The following is a 6794-nucleotide window of genomic DNA, read 5'->3' as shown; positions in this document are numbered from 1 at the left end:
ATTTGGGGTTTCTACGTCGCGACGGAAAAGGCGCCGAAGCTCGGGAAAAATGGGGTTTCCATGCCGCGCCCCGGTGCCCAAAATTTGGGGTTTCCATGCCGCGCCCCGACACCCAAAATTTGGGGCTTCCATGTCTCGCCAAAAATTTGGGGTTTCCACCCAGCGCCGAAAATTTTGGGTTTCCACCGGGCTCCTAAAATTTGGGGCTTCCATGTCGCACCAAAATTTGGGGTTTCCACCCGGTGCCTAAAATTTTGGGTTTCCACCGGGCTCCTAAAATTCGGGGCTTCCATGTCATGCCAAAAATTTGGGGTTTCCACCCGGCGCCTAAAATTTGGGGGTTCCACCTGGCGTAGAAAAGAAATTGGGGTTTCCATGTCGCGCCTAAAATTTGGGGTTTCCTCCCGGCGCAAAATGTTTTGGGGTTTACAAGTCGCGCCCAAGCATGGGGAAACTTGGGGTTTCCAGCTTGCGCCCTAGTGCCCAAGCCAGGGGAAACTTGGGGTTTCCATGTCGTGCCCCAACCAAAACCGGCAGCTCCCAAGCCTGAGGAAACTTGGGGTTTTCGAGTCGCGCCCCCACGCCCAAGCCTGGGGAAACTTGGAGTTTCCGAGTCGTGCCACGACCGAAACCACCGGTGCCCAAGCCTGCGGAAACTCGGGGTTTCCAAGTCACGCCCCGGCGCCCAGGCCTGGGAAACTTGTGGTTTCCATGTCACGCCATGACCGAAGCTGGCGGCACCCAAGCCTGCAGAGACTCGGGGTTTTCCATGTCGCACCCTGGCGCCCAAGCCTGGGAAGCTTGGGGTTTCCATGTCCCACCCTTTGATGGAACCACGGGTTTCCGCATTTTATGGCACAAGGGAAATGCGAGGAACTTGGGGTTTCCATGACGATGCAAACCAGCTCGCAAGTCTTGGGAACTTGGCGTGTTTCGAAACCGCTGCCCAAGTCTGGGGAACTCGTTGTTTCCATGTCGCGGCACACCCTGAATCGCTCGAGAGCCTATGGAACTTCGGATTTCCATATCGGGGGGCCACGAAGAGCCGCCAAAGTCCAGGGAACTTGGGGTGTCCATTTTGTGGCGCGATGAAAACTGCTACCCAAGTCAGTGGACACACACGGGGTTTTCATTTCACGTCACAACAAAAATTGTTGCCCAAGTCTGGGAAATGCGGTGTAAGGACCTGCGGTTCGGTTTCTCCCCATCGGTGCGAAGTGTGAACTCTACGACTGAAATGTGAGAAGGGACATAAGTATAATGTGCATTAGAGGTGGAGCGATGGTTGGTTTATAGCATGGGAGCGTTTGGCATAACACACGGGCCAAATTACATGTTGGGGTGACTTGAATGAGGGATTGTTTGCCGACCAACAATCGAATGGCAAGTTTGCGACGTGTAAGGGCGTTTTGGCATGCAGTGGTCGAGTCGGCCTGGGCAGCGACTTGCCCAACCGCTCGTATAAATATGGCAAGGCATTGGAGCATTTGGAATTCATTCGAAGATGTACATTCGAACATGAGAATTCGATGATAAAAAAAAAGTGCGAAGTAGTGGAGTAGGTCACAAATGAGGCGTGGGCATATATGCACCCGCTCTTGGGCAAGCACACACAATAAGCACAGGTTTCGGTTATCGGGTGAGGGTGCGGGTAAGGAAGGCACCCGTCGTTCGGTGTGACACGGGGTGTCTCGGGTAGGTCGCCCGCCCGTCGTGGAAGAAGAAACGTAGAGGTGTCTCGAGTGACTCGGGTAAGTTGCCCGCCTGTCGTGCAAAAGGAAACGCGAGGTGACTCAGATGAGGTCGCGTGCCCGTCATGCAGCGAAAAACGAGGTTCGGTTGAGGAGTATGGTTGGCAGCTCGTGTGAGGGCGCGCTCGCCCAGCTTGGGCAAGGAACTCGGTTGGCACACGGAGGTGTTGCCTATTTGTAAAATTGGCTAAGTATGAAACTTGGTGTTTCCCATGTATACTTGTAAAGCCTCGTCAACATTATAGAGTTGAATAATATATTGTATTCGGGTAGACTCATTGTTCAGGGAGTTGCCCCTCCCTTTATACTGTGCAATTGTGTTCTTCATGTATAATTTCTGATGATAATGAATGTGTATAGGTGTTCATTGGTATAAAGGAAACATAATAATACTTGGTTCCGAAAAACAAACTAAGTAGACTAATGGTTGGGTGTAGTCCATGAACATAAGTATTGGTGAAAAGAAAGTGTTTGGTGGCGCCGCACCTCGCCAAGTACGGTTGAAAGACTACTGTAGGCCTGGGGGTGTGACACGTGGGGTTCCCATGTCACTCGCGCCGTGTTGGGCGTGGCGCACACCCCTTGATACCTGCACGATGGGCGAGCCACCGACAGAAGGCGCACGGGCTACCCTTGTTGCATGCCCAGATGAAAGAGGTGACATGTGCGAACGAGTTAAGATGCGGACAGGTATGCGATGTGCGGTGACGGGTGTAATCGGCGAGGTGTTGGAGCCGACCCATGGGTGCGACGGTGCACACGAAGGGACGCAAAGGTTCATTGGAATGGGGCGTGTCAAGGTTATGTGGCAGGTCAGCCAGGCATGCATGTTGATGGATCAGACCCTTGTTATCCTCGAGAGACACAACCCTTGGGCGAAAGGATGCGTATAAGTAAGGAGGATGGCGTTCAACGAAGCGACATCAAACTCAGACTTCCACATCGTAGAACAAGTGCGAAGGAAGGAGTTGGGCGAAAATGGAAGGAAGAGAAGGACGCGGGTAAGAGGGTCGCACCGGTGGGCGGATTACAGAGGGTGGGTCAGGCTTGGTAGCGTGGACAGGCAGAGCAGGGCGGGTTACCGTCCAGGCAGGCAGGCTGCACTGCATGCGGGCCATGCACCCTCACTATGGACCGCACCGACGGGCAGAGTTTGGGCGCTGCGGAAGCCAAGTCGGGCGGACAGGTTCGCAGTTTAGGTGTGGAGTTGTGTCGTGCAGGCCGCGGGCCAGTGCAGCACGACCACACGACATGATGGGTTGAAAGAATAATTGAAGAAGATAATTTTATGGTAACTTATTTTCACTGCATTGTTAAGAACACTTATTGGAAAATTGACCGAGTGTTGAAGTAGGCGCAGACCGTGTACTCAAGTATTGGTAAAAAGAAAAAGTACGGTGGTGCTGCACCCGCTTATGCATGGTTGAAATACTACCACTAGGATAGGAGCGTGACATGGAGTCTCCCAGTCCCTCCTCGACAAAGGTCGCCAAATTACGGGGAACCCGGGGGTTCCATTTCCCGCCTTGTCAAAAGCATCCCAAGCGCGGGAAAGTTGCGGTTCCCATGTCTCGTCGCGATGGAAATCGCCCTAGGTGCAATAAACTTGGTGTACATCGAGCCTGCAACCTCACATCAAGAAAAAGGCTCGGTTGGTCAAGAGAATGAAGGTTTCTTCATTGGTAAAGGATCTCGCTAAGGATCAAAGGTTGGAGTCTCATCTAGAGCTAGTCCACCACGGACTATCAAAAGTTGAAAGAAGGATAGAGTGTCGGGGAACAAAGCATCAAAGAAACAAAGTGCAGAGAGGAGGAAGGACTTGACTTGTGCTTGGGGGATATTATTTTCAAGGGTCTAGGGCTTCGCAATGACCAATAAGAAGCTTCAATGAGAGAAATTTACGAAAGGGTTTTCCTCTCTGAGAGAGAGAGATGTTTTTCCCTGGCAGAGAGCCAACATCTTGTGTTCTTGTTATTATGTTTTTGGCACTAGTTCGATGAAAGTAAACACACATGCATTAATAAGAAGAGAAGAAGATTAAGATAACACGATAAATTGCAAAAGAGCTTCACAAATTTTTATCAAGTCTAGAAGAATCCCGCTATACCCCATTGCCCCAGATTCTTCAACGTGGTATCGGAGCTAAGGTGACACATCAAGGAAAGGGAATCTCAAGAACATCTATAAGGTTGAAGCGTCAAGCCAAGAAGTCTCAATCACATCAAGGACAAGAAGGTCTACCATCTATCATTCATCATGGAAGACTACAAAGCAAGAAGAAACGCCTTGTATAAAGGCACCTACAAGAAGAATAAATCAAAGAGGGACCTACATCAAGCTACACCATCTTGAAGAATGAAAGGCACTACGAGTCCAGTCATCAAGCAAGTCCATTTGAAGAAAGCAACTTGAACAACATCAAGATCTAAGGAAGGCAAGCCATCAAGTCTTCAAGAAGAAAGCAAGTTCACTACATCTCAAACTCTATCAAGTAAGTATATGTCCCCTTCTGAGTATACCTCAGTGTCTTTTTGCAAGGAAAGTAACAAATTGGTTGGGACCACTACATGTCCAAAGTCCAATGGTTTGGATGCCAAGAGTATGGACGCTACAAAAGGGATTGTCCTAAACTTAAGAAGGACAACAACAACAATAGAAAAAGGGAAGAAGCTCATGTAACTCATGAAGTGAAAGAAGACGACAAGAAGCAAAAGAAGGAAGATCCTCCTATGACTAAGTCAACAACCTCTTTGCTTAAAGTCTTCTTTCAAAGGGGGTAGAGGTCTCATTGGGGGTCCCATTTATGGGATTCAAGAGAGGATGATATACAGGCGAGAGCATATGAAGCAAGAAAGGCTACACCAATCGAGGAGAACTATCAAATAAAGCCGCGATGATAAAAGCATAATCAAGATGAGGTATGTATGAATCAAATTTTAAGTCATGTCATCATATATATTGATTGGGTCATGGGAAAAGTTCTAGAATCACTATCAAGAATAAAAGGATCTCTTTCGCCAACGACATGCTCGGAGTCATGTGCTATAGTGGAGTAAAGGTCAACATGAAGAAGTGCTCTCATAAGGAGTATAAGGTGGTTGACCAATCAATCCAATAAGGATCAAGTGAAGAACATCGCGGTCACAAAGAATAACTATTTGACAAGATTCCTCAACATCTCTCGAAAGAAGGCATGGAAACACTGACAAATGAAGAAAAAGATAAAGGACCCTTGACACCTATGAAGGCCTTGGAGATAGTAAGGTGCATACAACCGATTCAACTCTACAAATATGTCATGATGAAGAGAAATATCACGATGAAGTCATGAAGGGCCACTAAATCAAAGTACGGGAACAAGCGACTACAACTAGGCATCCATGTGATAAGTGTTATGAAGGATAGACAAGGTGACAAAGGAGTAGCTAGATGACAAAAAGGTCCTGATATATATCAAGAAGGCCACATTCCACGAAGGGAGAAATGACATGACAAACCAAGGGGGAAAGTGATCGATGGCTGGTACCCTGCCAAGAAGAAGTTCAAACAAAGACTTCATGACATTGAAGGAAAGAAGGAGATCATGTGGCTGAAGGACCCACGAAGAAGACGTTGTTGATGAATGGACAAGTCCCTAGCTAAGAGGGAGTTCTAACAATTTCCCAACTACAAAGGAGCTTGGGCAAGTTCCTTGTCAGAGGACACTTGGGCATGTCTTCCCCAATCAAGGGGAAGAGATAGACACAACTTTCTTGTCTTCACTTGGCAAGAAATAACGGGAGGATTGGGCAATCATTTGGCATCTAATGCTCTTTGAGGATTTGTAGGGCACCCAAGACAAGAGTAGGCAAGAGGAGCGATATTATTTGAGTGTTGGGAACCCAAGACAAGAATTGTCCTGGAAGATCATACTCAGGGAACACCTGGGTGGGTATGTACCTTTAGAGACAATGACCAAGGTGTTTATAAGCCATTGGCCTCGCCAACATTGTGCTCTGGTATTATGAGAGATAAAGCTGTTAGTCAAGGCCTTGCTATGAACAATGTTGGCTAATATGATGCTATAACAGATGTGTTGCCAATCCGGTTTCTCTTATGTGAATTATTCAAGATTGAAAAATAGCCAAACACCTTGTAATGAATTATGAATACCTCCCTAGTTAAGAGGGGGTGTTGAAGAAAGTGTAACTGGGTTCGGTCTTCATAAATGTACTTTTGATATTTGTATTTATTCAAGAAAATAAATAAATAAATAAATAAATATATATATATATATATATAATATTTGTCATTGAGTTTCTTGCTCATTGAAATAGGCCTAGCACATGTTAAAGTGTTATAAAGAGTCAAAAGAAAATGTTGAAGATATTAAGGGCATGTTTCCCTAGGTATATTTATGTATTAGAGTCAAAGATATTCCTACCCTCATGCCTTCATTCGGGTCATGCGCCCGTTTGCCCGAATCTCCCTTGTGACTTCGTTTTGGTCGTGTGTCGAAGCCCATGTAAACTCATTCGAGCGGGTCATTTGCCGTGTAAACACTCGTTCGGGCGGGACGTTTGCCATGTAAACTCGTTTGAGGGTGCCCGTGTAAACTCGTTCGGGCGGGTCAGGTGAGGTCTTCCGTGCAAAAATGTTTGGGCGGGTCGGGCGAGGGCTTCCGTCCAAACCCGTTTGGGCGAGTCGTTCAGGTGGTCGGGCGAGGGCGTCCGTGCAAACCCGTTCAAGCGGTCGGGCGAGGGCGTCCGTGCAAACCCGTTCAGGCGGGTCGTTCGGGTGGGTCGGGCGAGGGTGTCCATGCAAACCCATTCAGGTGGGTCGGGCGAGGGCGTCTGTGCAAACTCGTTCAGACGGGTCATTTGAGGGCGTCCGTGTGAACTCGTTCGGGCGAGGGCGTTCCGGGGCGAACGAGCCAGTATAAAAAATACTAAGTTGTGAACCGAGGTTGGCTTTGTGCACGTTCGTGCAGCTCGTTTGCCCAGCTCTCCCTTGTCGTTTCATTTAGGTCGTTCGGGTGGGTCGTTTTAGGGCGTCTGTGTGAAC

The sequence above is a fragment of the Pinus tabuliformis genome, chromosome 7, assembly GCF_031772625.1.
Source record: "Pinus tabuliformis cultivar Carrire ecotype Pingquan chromosome 7, CPIR1, whole genome shotgun sequence".
NCBI classification, from domain to species: Eukaryota; Viridiplantae; Streptophyta; class Pinopsida; order Pinales; family Pinaceae; genus Pinus; species Pinus tabuliformis.
The sequence above is the reverse complement of the archived record's forward strand: the minus strand, read 5'-3'. Positions refer to the sequence as shown.